The sequence below is a fragment of the Chanodichthys erythropterus genome, chromosome 20 (assembly GCF_024489055.1).
Source record: "Chanodichthys erythropterus isolate Z2021 chromosome 20, ASM2448905v1, whole genome shotgun sequence".
NCBI lineage: Eukaryota > Metazoa > Chordata > Actinopteri > Cypriniformes > Xenocyprididae > Chanodichthys > Chanodichthys erythropterus.
Window position 1 is genome coordinate 748,582 of NC_090240.1, and position 21,341 is coordinate 769,922.

Below are 21,341 nucleotides of genomic sequence, written 5' to 3' on the forward strand. Positions count from 1 at the left end.
GGTCCTTAAACCGGGTACTGGTAGCTTTGGCACTGTGTGCAGGTGCCAAGTCCTGTTGGGAAATGAAATCTGCATCTCCATAAAGTTGGTCAGCAGCAGGAAGCATGAAGTGCTCTAAAACTTCCTGGTATACGGCTGCGTTGACCTTGGACCTCAGAAAACACAGTGGGCCAACACCAGCAGATGACATGGCACCCCAAACCATCACTGACTGTGGAAACTTTAGGCTGGCCCTCAAGCGACGTGGATTGTGTGCCTCTCCTCTCTTCCTCAAGACTCTGGGACCCCGATTTCCAAAGGAAATGCCAAATTGACTTTCATCAGAGAACGTAACTTTGGACCACTCAGCAGCAGTCCAGTCCTTTTTGTCGAGGCGCCTCTGACGCTGTCTGTTGTTCAAGAGTGGCTTGACACAAGGAACGAGACAGCTGAAAACCATGTCTTGCATACGTCTGTGCGTAGGGGTTCTTGAAGCACTGACTCCAGCTGCAGTCCACTCTTTGTGAATCTCCCCCACATTTTTGAATGGGTTCTGTTTCACAGTCCTCTCCAGGGTGCGGTTATCCCTATTGCTAGTACACTTTTTTTTCTACCACATCTTTTCCTTCCCTTCGCCTCTCTATTAATGTGCTTGGACACAGAGCTCTGCGAACAGCCAGCCTCTTTTGCAATGACCTTTTGTGTCTTGGCCTCCTTGTGCAAGGTGTCAGTGGTCGTCTTTTGGACAACTGTCAAGTCAGCAGTCTTCCCCATGACTGTGTAGCCTACAGAACTAGACTGAGAGACCATTTAAAGGCCTTTGCAGGTGTTTTGAGTTAATTAGCTGATAAGAGTGTGTGGCACCAGGTGTCTTCAATATTGAACCTTTTCACAATATTCTAATTTTCTGAGATAGTGACTTTGGGATTTTCCATAGTTGTCAGCTATACTCATCAAAATGAAAAGAAATAAACATGTGAAACCTCTCAGTCTGTGTGTAATGAATGAATATGATATATACAAGTTTCACTTTTTGAAAGGAATTAGTGAAATAAATCAACTTTTTGATGACATTCTAATTATATGACCAGCACCTGTACACGAGCTGCGGTCCTTTAGACCAGTGGTTCCCATCAGTCAGGCGTGTTTGATTAGATGTCTCCCTGATCAAACACACCCGATCCAACTCATCAGCTCGTTGGTAAAGACTCCAAGACCTCAGACGGGCGCATCAGACAAGAGTGACATTCAAGACGTGCAGTGCTGGTTTGGGAACCGCTGCTTTGGAACAACGGCGACCGTTTCATAAGGGTGCGAGACGGTGCCACCCTGCCAGCCACCCCACCGCAGGTACATAGAGACTCCTTGTGAAGCTCCAGCGACATTCCCTCTGCTATTAACCACAACGATTTGCAGTCCCCCAAAAGGGGAAGCACACCGTTCCTGGAGACACTGCAATACCAGGTCGATGCGTGGAGTGGACGGAGCAAGCCCCGGTTCCGGCTCCATGAGCCAAAAATCCATTTAATATGTAGTCCCCAGATAGGAGACGTATCAGATATTAAACTGATAAGAACAGATTTTTTTTTTTTTTTTTTTTTTTTTTTTTTTTTTATTCCATTCATTACAACAGTCTGGAAAACATTACAACAAAAATTACATTTCTTTGTATCACCTCTCTATACACACTGATAAGCTATCATGGTCATACACCAAAAGAATGGAAAAAAAAAACAGAACAAAACAATAAACACCCAAAAAGGCAATATAATATGAAATCCTTTTCCTTTTACCCAACACCCACTCTTGGTAACCCTCCCCATACCCTCCTGGTTTCCTCCTCCCCATAACACTCTTTAAACATTTTTACCTCGGTTACTATTTTTCCAAGTAAACGACAAAATAACCTTTCTGGAAACATACGAGGCAACTGCTTTTTCAAGCACGTTGTTCTCCACTCCCACAAAATATATTTAGCTTCTGAAATTACCACCCACACCACTCTCCTGCGGTCTTTTTCCAAATCCTTTAAACCCTCCCCCTTCACTACTAGCTCTCTCGTAATAGAAGGCCCCCTCCAATCTTTCCACCACAACTTTACAGAACGCCAGAGAGATGCTGCTCCTGGACAAGACCACAAACTGTGCTCAATTGTTTCCTCCTGTCCACAGCCCACTGGACACAAAGGTGACCTTCCCTGCCCATGTCTGTACAGACGCTCTCTCACCGGCAGCCGACCTAAAACTGTCAACCAGTTCAGATCCTTGCAGACCCCCACCAAATATGAGGGCTGCAAGATCGACCAATCCACCCCATCATGCAGAGAAACCCTCTCTGCCCCTCCAACCAACTCATCCCTTAGTCTGCAGTACAGTTTTCTATGGTCCAAAATCACTGACTGCTCTAAACACCAGGATTTTTGCACCACAAGATTCACCACTTTCTGGTATTGTTCTGGCCTATCCATTGACCAAGGCATCGTTCCCTTCCATGGAATCATGGACCTCAAAGGAAACCCCAACCAAAACCTGGCAAGGAACCCTGCCTTATGCACTAAAGTCTGGGCTACCAAACCTGCTGCAAAGGAGGAAAAAAGGGCCTCCATTTTTAAAGGTATGCAAGGCACACCTCTTCCCCCCTCTTTTAAGTGACGGTACATCTGGGTTCTGGCTACCAACTCTGTACCATTCCTCCAGAGGAAGGAGAAAACCAACCTCTCCAGTTTCCTACCATACCAAAAAGGAATTGGGAATATATAAGCCAGGTGGTTCAGACTAGGGAGGAGATCAGCCTTCACCACCTCCAACCTACCCCAGAGTGACAGCCCCCTTGCATTCCACCTAGCTACCTTTGCCTGTACCACCTTAAGCCTAGCCCTCCAATTCTCTTGTGCACAATTTTTCCTGAAAAATTGAATACCCAGAATCTTCATCCCATCAGGACACAGGCTGTATCCACCTGGCACAATTGTTCTCCCTGCCCACTGTCCTACAAACATTGCAGAAGATTTACTCACATTTACCCGAGCCCCTGAGACCTCACAAAAACCCTTTAGGATCCTGTCAGCAACCACAAAATCCAGCTCGGAAGTCAGGAAAAGTGTCATATCGTCAGCATATGCTGCCACCTTTGCACTTATCCCCTTACCACCAGGCAAATGCACTCCCATCAAGGACGGGGCCGCTCGTAGTGCCGCCACAAGGGGCTCCAGTGACAGAATGTAGAGCAGGGGGGACAAGGGACATCCCTGCCTTACCCCTCCCTGCTGCTCGACTAACTCAGAGTAAAATCCATTCACCCCAATTCTACTCATCGCTCGGGTGTATAGTAATCTTACCCAGGCCCTGAAAACTGGACCAAATCTCAAACGCTCCAGGACTGACATTAGAAAGGCATGATTTACCCTATCAAATGCCTTCTCCTGGTCCAAACTTAAGATAGCTAAAGGTAGCTGCCGCTGTTCAGCCCAGCTAATGATGTCCCTCACCAAGACTAGGTTCAAGCTACCTGACCTGCCTGGCACCCCACAAGTCTGATCCGGCTGAACCACTGTACCCACCACTCTTTTAAGCCTTTCAGTTATGACCTTTGCTAACACTTTATAATCCGTTGTGAGTAGGGTTATTGGTCTCCAATTTGCTAGGTCCTCCTTCTTCCCTTTTTTATAGAGGAGAGTCACAAGACCTGTTCTCATAGTAGCCGGCAGTTCTCCCTTATTCAGGCTCTCCTGATATACCTCGACCAGCTCTGCCCCAATCAAAGGCCAAAAGGCCCTATAAAACTCTACTGGAAGGCCATCATTACCAGGAGCCGTACCCTTTTTGAATGAGTACAAAGCTGACTCTACCTCCTGAAGAGTTAAAAATTTCTCCAACGCAACACTCTCCTCATCGCCCAAAACATCTATCAACCCCTCCAAAAAACCCCTAGAAGCTGGATTTAAAGAACCCCTACTGCTAAAAAGCCCCCTGTAGAAACCAGCAGCTATCTGCAACATTCCCTCTACAGAGTATTCTACTCCCTCCCTTCCTTGTAGGCCCTCAATACAGCTGCGCTGCTGCTGTCTCCGTACTGTGGAAAAGAAATAACTAGTTGGTTTCTCGTCCAACAGACGTTTCTGGGTTCTTGACCACAACAGGAAGGTTTTAGCCTCCCCCAGTAAAAGTCTTTTATAACTCCCTGTAGAAAACTGGCTCTGTTCCACCCCTCAGCAGTACTCAATGCTCCCTCAGACCACAAGGTTTGCAACTCCTCTGACCATTTGCGGACCTGAGCACGTTTGCGCTCCGCTTTTGCAATTCCCCAGCAGCGGCAAAAGAGAGAGACTCTCTCCTTCACTCCCTCCCACCAAGCTGCTTGTGAATCAAACAGACCCCTCAGGTTTTTCCAACCGGCTATCAACCTTTGAAGTACTTCATAAAAAGTTCTATCTTTTAAATAGGAGGTATTGAATCTCCAGACTCCCTCCCTCTCTTCAAACCCCCTACCTCTACCCCAACCCCTACCAAACAGTGATCTGTGCACCACATAGGCTGCTGGGTGTAATTCCTGACCTTCATATGGTCTGGAACAAAAACATAATCCAGCCGTGATGCCTCCTGCCTATTATTTCTCCATGTATAGGTTGGTTCTAAACCACCCACTAACCTAAATGAATCCCGAAGAGAAAAATTGGTCACCAGCTGCGCTAAGTCCTTTCCAGAAGCATTGTCTAGTGACACATTGAAATCCCCCTAAAACCACCAATCGGTTGGTAAAGAGGACCGGAGCTAGGTCATCTAGAAAACCCTCCCTTTCTCCTAACTTACTCGGTGCATAAACATTCACAAACCGAAAAGCCACCCCCTCCATCTGACATCCGCCACTATCACCCTCCCCGGCCTAATCACATTAGTGGATTCAATCACAAACTCCCCAGAGTAAAACAAAATCCCCACCCCATCCGCCCTCACATTTCCCACTCCCCAGACTGAAGGCCCCAGCCCCCACCCCGCAGAAAATAATTGTACATCACTGTACCCTTGTAAGTGGCACTCTTGCAAAAATAAAACATCAAAGGGTAACCTTTTTAAAGAAATAAAGACTGCAGTCCTTCGCTGAAGCATTTTTATCCCTCTTACATTCAGAGTAGCCACTCTTACACAACCCATTTTAATAATTGCAAATTAATATAACACAAAACCAAAATTTTCCTGAACAAAACCTTAAATACTCCCCTTCCTTCCTGATATCCCCTTTCCCCTCCCCTTTCCCTTCCTTGTGAGTACCTCAACCCATTCCCCCACTTGTTTGTCATCCTGCCCCTCATCCTCCATCTCTTCTAAACCTCCCCTCCCGGGTTTTCCCAAGTCCACCTGGTCCTTTTCACCAGTTCTCCCCTCTTTTGCTCCACATCCATTTTCCCTTTCAGCCTCCACTTCCACCCTCCCAGGGTTCTCCTCTTCTTGGACCGCTTTCTCCCAGTCCTGAACAGGAGCTAGCTCCTGCAAAAGAGATGAGCTTAAAAGTCCTACCCTACTGCACTTGCGCCCCCTTTCCTGGCTCTCGGTGTCCTCAGTGAGCCGCCGTCGACGTTGTCCTTGTGCTACCTCCATCGGTTCACTTGATTCATCGTCCTGCTGAGGCCGATTCTCTCCTCCTAATGAAGGAGACTTCCTTTCCCTTAAGTCCATGGGCCTCGTTGTCAGATCTCTCTGAGACTCGAAGATCCCAGATAACACCTCTGTCACATCTATCTCCGACCATTCCTGGGATGGCGCCAGTTGTCGCACGCTCTCCTCATCTCTCACTTCCTCCCGGGAATTGCCCGGTACTTCACCCCTACGGCCTTTTGTTTCTCTTGCCCCCTGATCTGCACTCGAAGGTCCTGCTTCCTGGCTTTCCATCTCTGCAGGTAAGCTTGTAAGCAAAGATTCAAGATCTGCCTGCAGGTCATGACCTTCTCTAAAGAGGCTGGCAAAGGATTTCTTTCTGGTTGGGCATGCACGGAACAGATGGTCCACCCCACCGCATAAGCTGCATCTTTTGGGTTCGGGACAAGCTGAGGTAATATGGTCTGTTGACTCGCAAAAGCGACAACGTTGACCAGTACAGTCAGTCTTAACGTGACCTCGAGCCCCACATCTTCTGCAATACAGCGGCTGCCCCGGATAATGGAGGAAGCCTCGGTTGGACCCGATGAAGAAGGACCCCGGGGGGTGGATAAGACCCCCAGGTGATGCTGGATCAGCCCTTAGCTTGACTAAGTATCTCCTCTTACCATTCCAGATGCCATACTGGTCTTTCAGTCGTTCCCCCCCTTTCACAGCCTCACAGTACCTTGCCAAAAAAGTTAGAACATCTCCATCCTCCACAAAGGGGTTGTAAAGGTGGATCACCAATGGTAAATAATCCTGTGCAAAGGCTGGATGAAGATGCAGGTCCTTCAGCAAACGGTGATCTTTTTCCTTTCCCACTCCTCAAAGAAAGCAACACAATCTCTCAGTTGAAAAAAGGTCAAGTCCATGAACCCAGAAGAAGAGAAATCTTGAAGACAAAAGATCAGGGATGCAGGAATTCCAAAAACTCCTCTTAGCACCTCAGCAACAACAAACTCCCGTCCAAACCTCCTCTTAATCTCCATCTCAGCATCCTTCTTCATTTGAAATCTGACAGTATTTTTCAGCCGCACCATCATGGTCGGCAACGGAGTCTCTTCTCTTGAAGTGTCCATCTGATAAGAACAGATACTACACTTGATCTTAGCCAAAAGGCCGAGAAGCGATGCCGTTGCCAAGCAGTGGGGGCAGAGCCGGCAAAGGCGACGCCCATCTGGGCCGCGGTGGGTTTCGTACTTTGCCTCTAGGACCACTGCTGTCGATCAGATCGTTTGTTAAATAGTGGAGATGATTTGAAACAACCTGCTTTCGCGAACTGGTCCTAGGTTTTTCCATCGACCTCCACAAAAGCACCGCAGTACAATTCTCTGGACTCCCTAGGTCGTTCTTGATCAGGAGGGGGGGGAAAAAAAAAAAGCTCAACTTTAACATTTGGATAGTGTGACGAGTCCCTCGTTCTTCCTGCTACGGCCGGCCAGTGGGTGTGGCTGGGAGACTCATCAAGTGAACCATGTACACCCGTGCTTCCCTCTATAAAGCTTGGGCTTTGTTTGGCGTGGTGTGTTGCTTGCTCCTGGGTGCTTTGGTTTTGATTTTGGTCTTTGTTTATTTTGAGTTCCTTATTCATTTAAATGTGGTTCTGTCTGATGTTTGGTTATTGATGTGTCTGACAGAAATTGTGTTTGGTTTTGTTGATTTCTTGTTTCATATATTTTCTTATTTATGCTGATAAATCTCTTTTCGTTGCAACCTACCAAGCTGCCTATGTCCTCCGTTTCATTTGTCACGGCTTTGAGCCGGTCGTGACAATAGCGACCACGGGGTCATTTAGAAAACGGCCGTGGTCGAGTGCCCCCAAAAGCCTGTCGTCCCTGAAGGAAAACTCAGAACTTTGCGAAACCAGGCGAGCGCACGCAACACCCGATTCCATAAAAGGGGCGTGCAAACACACACGGAGCCACAGACAACGCTACGACTGTTAGAAACCACAGGTTCTCTCGGCACCACCTAATCTTCTTTCAACCAGTATGTCCAGGGGAGAGCGCGAACGCAGTCCCCCACTACCATAAATTATGCAGTCGAGATTCCCACATTTGGGGAATTCGCAGGGGTCAGCACAACCGGAGTGCAATGGCCGAGCCTCGCCCTGGGTGAACCACCTTCCTGATCATGGTGTCTCCCCTGCCAGGTAAGTATGAGTCCCCAGGCCTCCAGTCAGAGGCTACCCTATCCCTCTTTGCCGTCCTCATCAACGGTGACCCCCTCCCCCACCCCAAGCAAAGGAAGGGCGTGTCCCTTCCATTACTTGACTGCGATTTCCGTGACCATGCCTTCAAGCCGGCAAACTGCCAAGCACCTACAGGTGCTGGTCGTATGATTAGAATGTCATCAAAAAGTTGATTTCTTTCACTAATTCCTTTCAAAAAGTCAAACTTGTATATTATGTACATTGCACACAGACTGATATATTTCAAATGTTTATTTCTTTTAATTTTGATGATTATAACTGACAACTAAGGAAAATCCCAAATCCGGTATCTCAGCAAATTTAGAATATTACTTAAGACCAATACAAAGAAAGGATTTTTAGAAATCTTGGCCAACTGAAAACTATAAACATGAAAAGTATGAGCGTGTGCAGCACTCAATACTTAGTTGGGGCTCCTTTTGCCTGAATTACTGCAGCAATGCGGCGTGGCATGGAGTCGATCGGTCTGTGGCACTGCTCAGGTGTTATGAGAGCCCAGGTTGCTCTGATAGTGGCCTTCAGCTCTTCTTAATTGTTGGGTCTGGCATATGGCATCTTCCTCTTCACAATACCCCGTAGATTTTCTATGGGGTTAAGGTCAGGCGAGTTTGCTGGCCAATTAAGAACAGGGATACCATGGTCCTTAAACCGGGTACTGGTAGCTTTGGCACTGTGTGCAGGTGCCAAGTCCTGTTGGGAAATGAAATCTGCATCTCCATAAAGTTGGTCAGCAGCAGGAAGCATGAAGTGCTCTAAAACTTCCTGGTATACGGCTGCGTTGACCTTGGACCTCAGAAAACACAGTGGGCCAACACCAGCAGATGACATGGCACCCCAAACCATCACTGACTGTGGAAACTTTAGGCTGGCCCTCAAGCGACGTGGATTGTGTGCCTCTCCTCTCTTCCTCCAGACTCTGGGACCCCGATTTCCAAAGGAAATGCCAAATTGACTTTCATCAGAGAACGTAACTTTGGACCACTCAGCAGCAGTCCAGTCCTTTTTGTCGAGGCGCCTCTGACGCTGTCTGTTGTTCAAGAGTGGCTTGACACAAGGAACGAGACAGCTGAAAACCATGTCTTGCATACGTCTGTGCGTAGGGGTTCTTGAAGCACTGACTCCAGCTGCAGTCCACTCTTTGTGAATCTCCCCCACATTTTTGAATGGGTTCTGTTTCACAGTCCTCTCCAGGGTGCGGTTATCCCTATTGCTAGTACACTTTTTTCTACCACATCTTTTCCTTCCCTTCGCCTCTCTATTAATGTGCTTGGACACAGAGCTCTGCGAACAGCCAGCCTCTTTTGCAATGACCTTTTGTGTCTTGGCCTCCTTGTGCAAGGTGTCAGTGGTCGTCTTTTGGACAACTGTCAAGTCAGCAGTCTTCCCCATGACTGTGTAGCCTACAGAACTAGACTGAGAGACCATTTAAAGGCCTTTGCAGGTGTTTTGAGTTAATTAGCTGATAAGAGTGTGTGGCACCAGGTGTCTTCAATATTGAACCTTTTCACAATATTCTAATTTTCTGAGATAGTGACTTTGGGATTTTCCATAGTTGTCAGCTATACTCATCAAAATGAAAAGAAATAAACATGTGAAACCTCTCAGTCTGTGTGTAATGAATGAATATGATATATACAAGTTTCACTTTTTGAAAGGAATTAGTGAAATAAATCAACTTTTTGATGACATTCTAATTATATGACCAGCACCTGTACACGAGCTGCGGTCCTTTAGACCAGTGGTTCCCATCAGTCAGGCGTGTTTGATTAGATGTCTCCCTGATCAAACACACCCGATCCAACTCATCAGCTCGTTGGTAAAGACTCCAAGACCTCAGACGGGCGCATCAGACAAGAGTGACATTCAAGACGTGCAGTGCTGGTTTGGGAACCGCTGCTTTGGAACAACGGCGACCGTTTCATAAGGGTGCGAGACGGTGCCACCCTGCCAGCCACCCCACCGCAGGTACATAGAGACTCCTTGTGAAGCTCCAGCGACATTCCCTCTGCTATTAACCACAACGATTTGCAGTCCCCCAAAAGGGGAAGCACACCGTTCCTGGAGACACTGCAATACCAGGTCGATGCGTGGAGTGGACGGAGCAAGCCCCGGTTCCGGCTCCATGAGCCAAAAATCCATTTAATATGTAGTCCCCAGATAGGGGACGTATCAGATATTAAACTGATAAGAACAGATACTACACTTGATCTTAGCCAAAAGGCCGAGAAGCGATGCCGTTGCCAAGCAGTGGGGGCAGACCCGGCAAAGGCGACGCCCATCTGGGCCGCGGTGGGTTTCGTACTTTGCCTCTAGGACCACTGCTGTCGATCAGATCGTTTGTTAAATAGTGGAGATGATTTGAAACAACCTGCTTTCGCGAACTGGTCCTAGGTTTTTCCATCGACCTCCACAAAAGCACCGCAGTACAATTCTCTGGACTCCCTAGGTCGTTCTTGATCAGGAGGGGGGAAAAAAAAAAAGCTCAACTTTAACATTTGGATAGTGTGACGAGTCCCTCGTTCTTCCTGCTACGGCCGGCCAGTGGGTGTGGCTGGGAGACTCATCAAGTGAACCATGTACACCCGTGCTTCCCTCTATAAAGCTTGGGCTTTGTTTGGCGTGGTGTGTTGCTTGCTCCTGGGTGCTTTGGTTTTGATTTTGGTCTTTGTTTATTTTGAGTTCCTTATTCATTTAAATGTGGTTCTGTCTGATGTTTGGTTATTGATGTGTCTGACAGAAATTGTGTTTGGTTTTGTTGATTTCTTGTTTCATATATTTTCTTATTTATGCTGATAAATCTCTTTTCGTTGCAACCTACCAAGCTGCCTATGTCCTCCGTTTCATTTGTCACGGCTTTGAGCCGGTCGTGACAATAGCGACCACGGGGTCATTTAGAAAACGGCCGTGGTCGAGTGCCCCCAAAAGCCTGTCGTCCCTGAAGGAAAACTCAGAACTTTGCGAAACCAGGCGAGCGCACGCAACACCCGATTCCATAAAAGGGGCGTGCAAACACACACGGAGCCACAGACAACGCTACGACTGTTAGAAACCACAGGTTCTCTCGGCACCACCTAATCTTCTTTCAACCAGTATGTCCAGGGGAGAGCGCGAACGCAGTCCCCCACTACCATAAATTATGCAGTCGAGATTCCCACATTTGGGGAATTCGCAGGGGTCAGCACAACCAGAGTGCAATGGCCGAGCCTCGCCCTGGGTGAACCACCTTCCTGATCATGGTGTCTCCCCTGCCAGGTAAGTATGAGTCCCCAGGCCTCCAGTCAGAGGCTACCCTATCCCTCTTTGCCGTCCTCATCAACGGTGACCCCCTCCCCCACCCCAAGCAAAGGAAGGGCGTGTCCCTTCCATTACTTGACTGCGATTTCCGTGACCATGCCTTCAAGCCGGCAAACTGCCAAGCACCTACAGGTGCTGGTCGTATGATTAGAATGTCATCAAAAAGTTGATTTCTTTCACTAATTCCTTTCAAAAAGTCAAACTTGTATATTATGTACATTGCACACAGACTGATATATTTCAAATGTTTATTTCTTTTAATTTTGATGATTATAACTGACAACTAAGGAAAATCCCAAATCCGGTATCTCAGCAAATTTAGAATATTACTTAAGACCAATACAAAGAAAGGATTTTTAGAAATCTTGGCCAACTGAAAACTATAAACATGAAAAGTATGAGCGTGTGCAGCACTCAATACTTAGTTGGGGCTCCTTTTGCCTGAATTACTGCAGCAATGCGGCGTGGCATGGAGTCGATCGGTCTGTGGCACTGCTCAGGTGTTATGAGAGCCCAGGTTGCTCTGATAGTGGCCTTCAGCTCTTCTTAATTGTTGGGTCTGGCATATGGCATCTTCCTCTTCACAATACCCCGTAGATTTTCTATGGGGTTAAGGTCAGGCGAGTTTGCTGGCCAATTAAGAACAGGGATACCATGGTCCTTAAACCGGGTACTGGTAGCTTTGGCACTGTGTGCAGGTGCCAAGTCCTGTTGGGAAATGAAATCTGCATCTCCATAAAGTTGGTCAGCAGCAGGAAGCATGAAGTGCTCTAAAACTTCCTGGTATACGGCTGCGTTGACCTTGGACCTCAGAAAACACAGTGGGCCAACACCAGCAGATGACATGGCACCCCAAACCATCACTGACTGTGGAAACTTTAGGCTGGCCCTCAAGCGACGTGGATTGTGTGCCTCTCCTCTCTTCCTCCAGACTCTGGGACCCCGATTTCCAAAGGAAATGCCAAATTGACTTTCATCAGAGAACGTAACTTTGGACCACTCAGCAGCAGTCCAGTCCTTTTTGTCGAGGCGCCTCTGACGCTGTCTGTTGTTCAAGAGTGGCTTGACACAAGGAACGAGACAGCTGAAAACCATGTCTTGCATACGTCTGTGCGTAGGGGTTCTTGAAGCACTGACTCCAGCTGCAGTCCACTCTTTGTGAATCTCCCCCACATTTTTGAATGGGTTCTGTTTCACAGTCCTCTCCAGGGTGCGGTTATCCCTATTGCTAGTACACTTAATTTTCTACCACATCTTTTCCTTCCCTTCGCCTCTCTATTAATGTGCTTGGACACAGAGCTCTGCGAACAGCCAGCCTCTTTTGCAATGACCTTTTGTGTCTTGGCCTCCTTGTGCAAGGTGTCAGTGGTCGTCTTTTGGACAACTGTCAAGTCAGCAGTCTTCCCCATGACTGTGTAGCCTACAGAACTAGACTGAGAGACCATTTAAAGGCCTTTGCAGGTGTTTTGAGTTAATTAGCTGATAAGAGTGTGTGGCACCAGGTGTCTTCAATATTGAACCTTTTCACAATATTCTAATTTTCTGAGATAGTGACTTTGGGATTTTCCATAGTTGTCAGCTATACTCATCAAAATGAAAAGAAATAAACATGTGAAACCTCTCAGTCTGTGTGTAATGAATGAATATGATATATACAAGTTTCACTTTTTGAAAGGAATTAGTGAAATAAATCAACTTTTTGATGACATTCTAATTATATGACCAGCACCTGTACACGAGCTGCGGTCCTTTAGACCAGTGGTTCCCATCAGTCAGGCGTGTTTGATTAGATGTCTCCCTGATCAAACACACCCGATCCAACTCATCAGCTCGTTGGTAAAGACTCCAAGACCTCAGACGGGCGCATCAGACAAGAGTGACATTCAAGACGTGCAGTGCTGGTTTGGGAACCGCTGCTTTGGAACAACGGCGACCGTTTCATAAGGGTGCGAGACGGTGCCACCCTGCCAGCCACCCCACCGCAGGTACATAGAGACTCCTTGTGAAGCTCCAGCGACATTCCCTCTGCTATTAACCACAACGATTTGCAGTCCCCCAAAAGGGGAAGCACACCGTTCCTGGAGACACTGCAATACCAGGTCGATGCGTGGAGTGGACGGAGCAAGCCCCGGTTCCGGCTCCATGAGCCAAAAATCCATTTAATATGTAGTCCCCAGATAGGGGACGTATCAGATATTAAACTGATAAGAACAGATACTACACTTGATCTTAGCCAAAAGGCCGAGAAGCGATGCCGTTGCCAAGCAGTGGGGGCAGAGCCGGCAAAGGCGACGCCCATCTGGGCCGCGGTGGGTTTCGTACTTTGCCTCTAGGACCACTGCTGTCGATCAGATCGTTTGTTAAATAGTGGAGATGATTTGAAACAACCTGCTTTCGCGAACTGGTCCTAGGTTTTTCCATCGACCTCCACAAAAGCACCGCAGTACAATTCTCTGGACTCCCTAGGTCGTTCTTGATCAGGAGGGGGTGAAAAAAAAAAAGCTCAACTTTAACATTTGGATAGTGTGACGAGTCCCTCGTTCTTCCTGCTACGGCCGGCCAGTGGGTGTGGCTGGGAGACTCATCAAGTGAACCATGTACACCCGTGCTTCCCTCTATAAAGCTTGGGCTTTGTTTGGCGTGGTGTGTTGCTTGCTCCTGGGTGCTTTGGTTTTGATTTTGGTCTTTGTTTATTTTGAGTTCCTTATTCATTTAAATGTGGTTCTGTCTGATGTTTGGTTATTGATGTGTCTGACAGAAATTGTGTTTGGTTTTGTTGATTTCTTGTTTCATATATTTTCTTATTTATGCTGATAAATCTCTTTTCGTTGCAACCTACCAAGCTGCCTATGTCCTCCGTTTCATTTGTCACGGCTTTGAGCCGGTCGTGACAATAGCGACCACGGGGTCATTTAGAAAACGGCCGTGGTCGAGTGCCCCCAAAAGCCTGTCGTCCCTGAAGGAAAACTCAGAACTTTGCGAAACCAGGCGAGCGCACGCAACACCCGATTCCATAAAAGGGGCGTGCAAACACACACGGAGCCACAGACAACGCTACGACTGTTAGAAACCACAGGTTCTCTCGGCACCACCTAATCTTCTTTCAACCAGTATGTCCAGGGGAGAGCGCGAACGCAGTCCCCCACTACCATAAATTATGCAGTCGAGATTCCCACATTTGGGGAATTCGCAGGGGTCAGCACAACCGGAGTGCAATGGCCGAGCCTCGCCCTGGGTGAACCACCTTCCTGATCATGGTGTCTCCCCTGCCAGGTAAGTATGAGTCCCCAGGCCTCCAGTCAGAGGCTACCCTATCCCTCTTTGCCGTCCTCATCAACGGTGACCCCCTCCCCCACCCCAAGCAAAGGAAGGGCGTGTCCCTTCCATTACTTGACTGCGATTTCCGTGACCATGCCTTCAAGCCGGCAAACTGCCAAGCACCTACAGGTGCTGGTCGTATGATTAGAATGTCATCAAAAAGTTGATTTCTTTCACTAATTCCTTTCAAAAAGTCAAACTTGTATATTATGTACATTGCACACAGACTGATATATTTCAAATGTTTATTTCTTTTAATTTTGATGATTATAACTGACAACTAAGGAAAATCCCAAATCCGGTATCTCAGCAAATTTAGAATATTACTTAAGACCAATACAAAGAAAGGATTTTTAGAAATCTTGGCCAACTGAAAACTATAAACATGAAAAGTATGAGCGTGTGCAGCACTCAATACTTAGTTGGGGCTCCTTTTGCCTGAATTACTGCAGCAATGCGGCGTGGCATGGAGTCGATCGGTCTGTGGCACTGCTCAGGTGTTATGAGAGCCCAGGTTGCTCTGATAGTGGCCTTCAGCTCTTCTTAATTGTTGGGTCTGGCATATGGCATCTTCCTCTTCACAATACCCCGTAGATTTTCTATGGGGTTAAGGTCAGGCGAGTTTGCTGGCCAATTAAGAACAGGGATACCATGGTCCTTAAACCGGGTACTGGTAGCTTTGGCACTGTGTGCAGGTGCCAAGTCCTGTTGGGAAATGAAATCTGCATCTCCATAAAGTTGGTCAGCAGCAGGAAGCATGAAGTGCTCTAAAACTTCCTGGTATACGGCTGCGTTGACCTTGGACCTCAGAAAACACAGTGGGCCAACACCAGCAGATGACATGGCACCCCAAACCATCACTGACTGTGGAAACTTTAGGCTGGCCCTCAAGCGACGTGGATTGTGTGCCTCTCCTCTCTTCCTCCAGACTCTGGGACCCCGATTTCCAAAGGAAATGCCAAATTGACTTTCATCAGAGAACGTAACTTTGGACCACTCAGCAGCAGTCCAGTCCTTTTTGTCGAGGCGCCTCTGACGCTGTCTGTTGTTCAAGAGTGGCTTGACACAAGGAACGAGACAGCTGAAAACCATGTCTTGCATACGTCTGTGCGTAGGGGTTCTTGAAGCACTGACTCCAGCTGCAGTCCACTCTTTGTGAATCTCCCCCACATTTTTGAATGGGTTCTGTTTCACAGTCCTCTCCAGGGTGCGGTTATCCCTATTGCTAGTACACTTTTTTTCTACCACATCTTTTCCTTCCCTTCGCCTCTCTATTAATGTGCTTGGACACAGAGCTCTGCGAACAGCCAGCCTCTTTTGCAATGACCTTTTGTGTCTTGGCCTCCTTGTGCAAGGTGTCAGTGGTCGTCTTTTGGACAACTGTCAAGTCAGCAGTCTTCCCCATGACTGTGTAGCCTACAGAACTAGACTGAGAGACCATTTAAAGGCCTTTGCAGGTGTTTTGAGTTAATTAGCTGATAAGAGTGTGTGGCACCAGGTGTCTTCAATATTGAACCTTTTCACAATATTCTAATTTTCTGAGATAGTGACTTTGGGATTTTCCATAGTTGTCAGCTATACTCATCAAAATGAAAAGAAATAAACATGTGAAACCTCTCAGTCTGTGTGTAATGAATGAATATGATATATACAAGTTTCACTTTTTGAAAGGAATTAGTGAAATAAATCAACTTTTTGATGACATTCTAATTATATGACCAGCACCTGTACACGAGCTGCGGTCCTTTAGACCAGTGGTTCCCATCAGTCAGGCGTGTTTGATTAGATGTCTCCCTGATCAAACACACCCGATCCAACTCATCAGCTCGTTGGTAAAGACTCCAAGACCTCAGACGGGCGCATCAGACAAGAGTGACATTCAAGACGTGCAGTGCTGGTTTGGGAACCGCTGCTTTGGAACAACGGCGACCGTTTCATAAGGGTGCGAGACGGTGCCACCCTGCCAGCCACCCCACCGCAGGTACATAGAGACTCCTTGTGAAGCTCCAGCGACATTCCCTCTGCTATTAACCACAACGATTTGCAGTCCCCCAAAAGGGGAAGCACACCGTTCCTGGAGACACTGCAATACCAGGTCGATGCGTGGAGTGGACGGAGCAAGCCCCGGTTCCGGCTCCATGAGCCAAAAATCCATTTAATATGTAGTCCCCAGATAGGGGACGTATCAGATATTAAACTGATAAGAACAGATACTACACTTGATCTTAGCCAAAAGGCCGAGAAGCGATGCCGTTGCCAAGCAGTGGGGGCAGACCCGGCAAAGGCGACGCCCATCTGGGCCGCGGTGGGTTTCGTACTTTGCCTCTAGGACCACTGCTGTCGATCAGATCGTTTGTTAAATAGTGGAGATGATTTGAAACAACCTGCTTTCGCGAACTGGTCCTAGGTTTTTCCATCGACCTCCACAAAAGCACCGCAGTACAATTCTCTGGACTCCCTAGGTCGTTCTTGATCAGGTGGGGGGGGTTAAAAAAAAAAGCTCAACTTTAACATTTGGATAGTGTGACGAGTCCCTCGTTCTTCCTGCTACGGCCGGCCAGTGGGTGTGGCTGGGAGACTCATCAAGTGAACCATGTACACCCGTGCTTCCCTCTATAAAGCTTGGGCTTTGTTTGGCGTGGTGTGTTGCTTGCTCCTGGGTGCTTTGGTTTTGATTTTGGTCTTTGTTTATTTTGAGTTCCTTATTCATTTAAATGTGGTTCTGTCTGATGTTTGGTTATTGATGTGTCTGACAGAAATTGTGTTTGGTTTTGTTGATTTCTTGTTTCATATATTTTCTTATTTATGCTGATAAATCTCTTTTCGTTGCAACCTACCAAGCTGCCTATGTCCTCCGTTTCATTTGTCACGGCTTTGAGCCGGTCGTGACAATAGCGACCACGGGGTCATTTAGAAAACGGCCGTGGTCGAGTGCCCCCAAAAGCCTGTCGTCCCTGAAGGAAAACTCAGAACTTTGCGAAACCAGGCGAGCGCACGCAACACCCGATTCCATAAAAGGGGCGTGCAAACACACACGGAGCCACAGACAACGCTACGACTGTTAGAAACCACAGGTTCTCTCGGCACCACCTAATCTTCTTTCAACCAGTATGTCCAGGGGAGAGCGCGAACGCAGTCCCCCACTACCATAAATTATGCAGTCGAGATTCCCACATTTGGGGAATTCGCAGGGGTCAGCACAACCAGAGTGCAATGGCCGAGCCTCGCCCTGGGTGAACCACCTTCCTGATCATGGTGTCTCCCCTGCCAGGTAAGTATGAGTCCCCAGGCCTCCAGTCAGAGGCTACCCTATCCCTCTTTGCCGTCCTCATCAACGGTGACCCCCTCCCCCACCCCAAGCAAAGGAAGGGCGTGTCCCTTCCATTACTTGACTGCGATTTCCGTGACCATGCCTTCAAGCCGGCAAACTGCCAAGCACCTACAGGTGCTGGTCGTATGATTAGAATGTCATCAAAAAGTTGATTTCTTTCACTAATTCCTTTCAAAAAGTCAAACTTGTATATTATGTACATTGCACACAGACTGATATATTTCAAATGTTTATTTCTTTTAATTTTGATGATTATAACTGACAACTAAGGAAAATCCCAAATCCGGTATCTCAGCAAATTTAGAATATTACTTAAGACCAATACAAAGAAAGGATTTTTAGAAATCTTGGCCAACTGAAAACTATAAACATGAAAAGTATGAGCGTGTGCAGCACTCAATACTTAGTTGGGGCTCCTTTTGCCTGAATTACTGCAGCAATGCGGCGTGGCATGGAGTCGATCGGTCTGTGGCACTGCTCAGGTGTTATGAGAGCCCAGGTTGCTCTGATAGTGGCCTTCAGCTCTTCTTAATTGTTGGGTCTGGCATATGGCATCTTCCTCTTCACAATACCCCGTAGATTTTCTATGGGGTTAAGGTCAGGCGAGTTTGCTGGCCAATTAAGAACAGGGATACCATGGTCCTTAAACCGGGTACTGGTAGCTTTGGCACTGTGTGCAGGTGCCAAGTCCTGTTGGGAAATGAAATCTGCATCTCCATAAAGTTGGTCAGCAGCAGGAAGCATGAAGTGCTCTAAAACTTCCTGGTATACGGCTGCGTTGACCTTGGACCTCAGAAAACACAGTGGGCCAACACCAGCAGATGACATGGCACCCCAAACCATCACTGACTGTGGAAACTTTAGGCTGGCCCTCAAGCGACGTGGATTGTGTGCCTCTCCTCTCTTCCTCCAGACTCTGGGACCCCGATTTCCAAAGGAAATGCCAAATTGACTTTCATCAGAGAACGTAACTTTGGACCACTCAGCAGCAGTCCAGTCCTTTTTCTCGAGGCGCCTCTGACGCTGTCTGTTGTTCAAGAGTGGCTTGACACAAGGAACGAGACAGCTGAAAACCATGTCTTGCATACGTCTGTGCGTAGGGGTTCTTGAAGCACTGACTCCAGCTGCAGTCCACTCTTTGTGAATCTCCCCCACATTTTTGAATGGGTTCTGTTTCACAGTCCTCTCCAGGGTGCGGTTATCCCTATTGCTAGTACACTTTTTTTCTACCACATCTTTTCCTTCCCTTCGCCTCTCTATTAATGTGCTTGGACACAGAGCTCTGCGAACAGCCAGCCTCTTTTGCAATGACCTTTTGTGTCTTGGCCTCCTTGTGCAAGGTGTCAGTGGTCGTCTTTTGGACAACTGTCAAGTCAGCAGTCTTCCCCATGACTGTGTAGCCTACAGAACTAGACTGAGAGACCATTTAAAGGCCTTTGCAGGTGTTTTGAGTTAATTAGCTGATAAGAGTGTGTGGCACCAGGTGTCTTCAATATTGAACCTTTTCACAATATTCTAATTTTCTGAGATAGTGACTTTGGGATTTTCCATAGTTGTCAGCTATACTCATCAAAATGAAAAGAAATAAACATGTGAAACCTCTCAGTCTGTGTGTAATGAATGAATATGATATATACAAGTTTCACTTTTTGAAAGGAATTAGTGAAATAAATCAACTTTTTGATGACATTCTAATTATATGACCAGCACCTGTACACGAGCTGCGGTCCTTTAGACCAGTGGTTCCCATCAGTCAGGCGTGTTTGATTAGATGTCTCCCTGATCAAACACACCCGATCCAACTCATCAGCTCGTTGGTAAAGACTCCAAGACCTCAGACGGGCGCATCAGACAAGAGTGACATTCAAGACGTGCAGTGCTGGTTTGGGAACCGCTGCTTTGGAACAACGGCGACCGTTTCATAAGGGTGCGAGACGGTGCCACCCTGCCAGCCACCCCACCGCAGGTACATAGAGACTCCTTGTGAAGCTCCAGCGACATTCCCTCTGCTATTAACCACAACGATTTGCAGTCCCCCAAAAGGGGAAGCACACCGTTCCTGGAGACACTGCAATACCAGGTCGATGCGTGGAGTGGACGGAGCAAGCCCCGGTTCCGGCTCCATGAGCCAAAAATCCATTTAATATGTAGTCCCCAGATAGGAGACGTATCAGATATTAAACTGATAAGAACAGATACTACACTTGATCTTAGCCAAAAGGCCGAGAAGCGATGCCGTTGCCAAGCAGTGGGGGCAGAGCCGGCAAAGGCGACGCCCATCTGGGCCGCGGTGGGTTTCGTACTTTGCCTCTAGGACCACTGCTGTCGATCAGATCGTTTGTTAAATAGTGGAGATGATTTGAAACAACCTGCTTTCGCGAACTGGTCCTAGGTTTTTCCATCGACCTCCACAAAAGCACCGCAGTACAATTCTCTGGACTCCCTAGGTCGTTCTTGATCAGGAGGGGGGGAAAAAAAAAAAGCTCAACTTTAACATTTGGATAGTGTGACGAGTCCCTCGTTCTTCCTGCTACGGCCGGCCAGTGGGTGTGGCTGGGAGACTCATCAAGTGAACCATGTACACCCGTGCTTCCCTCTATAAAGCTTGGGCTTTGTTTGGCGTGGTGTGTTGCTTGCTCCTGGGTGCTTTGGTTTTGATTTTGGTCTTTGTTTATTTTGAGTTCCTTATTCATTTAAATGTGGTTCTGTCTGATGTTTGGTTATTGATGTGTCTGACAGAAATTGTGTTTGGTTTTGTTGATTTCTTGTTTCATATATTTTCTTATTTATGCTGATAAATCTCTTTTCGTTGCAACCTACCAAGCTGCCTATGTCCTCCGTTTCATTTGTCACGGCTTTGAGCCGGTCGTGACAATAGCGACCACGGGGTCATTTAGAAAACGGCCATGGTCGAGTGCCCCCAAAAGCCTGTCGTCCCTGAAGGAAAACTCAGAACTTTGCGAAACCAGGCGAGCGCACGCAACACCCGATTCCATAAAAGGGGCGTGCAAACACACACGGAGCCACAGACAACGCTACGACTGTTAGAAACCACAGGTTCTCTCGGCACCACCTAATCTTCTTTCAACCAGTATGTCCAGGGGAGAGCGCGAACGCAGTCCCCCACTACCATAAATTATGCAGTCGAGATTCCCACATTTGGGGAATTCGCAGGGGTCAGCACAACCGGAGTGCAATGGCCGAGCCTCGCCCTGGGTGAACCACCTTCCTGATCATGGTGTCTCCCCTGCCAGGTAAGTATGAGTCCCCAGGCCTCCAGTCAGAGGCTACCCTATCCCTCTTTGCCGTCCTCATCAACGGTGACCCCCCTCCCCCACCCCAAGCAAAGGAAGGGCGTGTCCCTTCCATTACTTGACTGCGATTTTCGTGACCATGCCTTCAAGCCGGCAAACTGCCAAGCACCTACAGGTGCTGGTCGTATGATTAGAATGTCATCAAAAAGTTGATTTCTTTCACTAATTCCTTTCAAAAAGTCAAACTTGTATATTATGTACATTGCACACAGACTGATATATTTCAAATGTTTATTTCTTTTAATTTTGATGATTATAAC

The 21,341-nt window shown here is 47.5% G+C and overlaps 9 non-coding genes and 2 pseudogenes across 9 annotated transcripts; all 11 read right to left on the reverse strand.

The window, feature by feature from the left end:
- Positions 1-1,406: 1,406 nt before the first annotated feature.
- On the reverse strand, positions 1,407-1,624 carry LOC137010303 (U2 spliceosomal RNA; annotated as a pseudogene).
- A 4,966-nt stretch (positions 1,625-6,590) lies between these two features.
- On the reverse strand, positions 6,591-6,743 carry LOC137010320 (U2 spliceosomal RNA; annotated as a pseudogene).
- An 865-nt stretch (positions 6,744-7,608) lies between these two features.
- On the reverse strand, positions 7,609-7,772 carry LOC137009964 (U1 spliceosomal RNA). The gene has a single exon (XR_010893049.1). It is a non-coding gene; the product is annotated as a U1 spliceosomal RNA (small nuclear RNA).
- Positions 7,773-9,866: 2,094 nt separating this feature from the next.
- LOC137010128 (U2 spliceosomal RNA) lies at positions 9,867-10,057 on the reverse strand. Its single transcript, XR_010893203.1, has one exon. It is a non-coding gene; the product is annotated as a U2 spliceosomal RNA (small nuclear RNA).
- An 863-nt stretch (positions 10,058-10,920) lies between these two features.
- LOC137010015 (U1 spliceosomal RNA) lies at positions 10,921-11,084 on the reverse strand. The gene has a single exon (XR_010893096.1). It is a non-coding gene; the product is annotated as a U1 spliceosomal RNA (small nuclear RNA).
- Positions 11,085-13,180: 2,096 nt separating this feature from the next.
- Positions 13,181-13,371, reverse strand: LOC137010129 (U2 spliceosomal RNA). Its single transcript, XR_010893204.1, has one exon. It is a non-coding gene; the product is annotated as a U2 spliceosomal RNA (small nuclear RNA).
- An 864-nt stretch (positions 13,372-14,235) lies between these two features.
- Positions 14,236-14,399, reverse strand: LOC137009965 (U1 spliceosomal RNA). Its single transcript, XR_010893050.1, has one exon. It is a non-coding gene; the product is annotated as a U1 spliceosomal RNA (small nuclear RNA).
- Positions 14,400-16,494: 2,095 nt separating this feature from the next.
- LOC137010130 (U2 spliceosomal RNA) lies at positions 16,495-16,685 on the reverse strand. Its single transcript, XR_010893205.1, has one exon. It is a non-coding gene; the product is annotated as a U2 spliceosomal RNA (small nuclear RNA).
- An 866-nt stretch (positions 16,686-17,551) lies between these two features.
- Positions 17,552-17,715, reverse strand: LOC137010016 (U1 spliceosomal RNA). Its single transcript, XR_010893097.1, has one exon. It is a non-coding gene; the product is annotated as a U1 spliceosomal RNA (small nuclear RNA).
- Positions 17,716-19,810: 2,095 nt separating this feature from the next.
- LOC137010197 (U2 spliceosomal RNA) lies at positions 19,811-20,001 on the reverse strand. The gene has a single exon (XR_010893270.1). It is a non-coding gene; the product is annotated as a U2 spliceosomal RNA (small nuclear RNA).
- An 864-nt stretch (positions 20,002-20,865) lies between these two features.
- LOC137009966 (U1 spliceosomal RNA) lies at positions 20,866-21,029 on the reverse strand. The gene has a single exon (XR_010893051.1). It is a non-coding gene; the product is annotated as a U1 spliceosomal RNA (small nuclear RNA).
- Between the last annotated feature and the right edge of the window lie 312 nt (positions 21,030-21,341).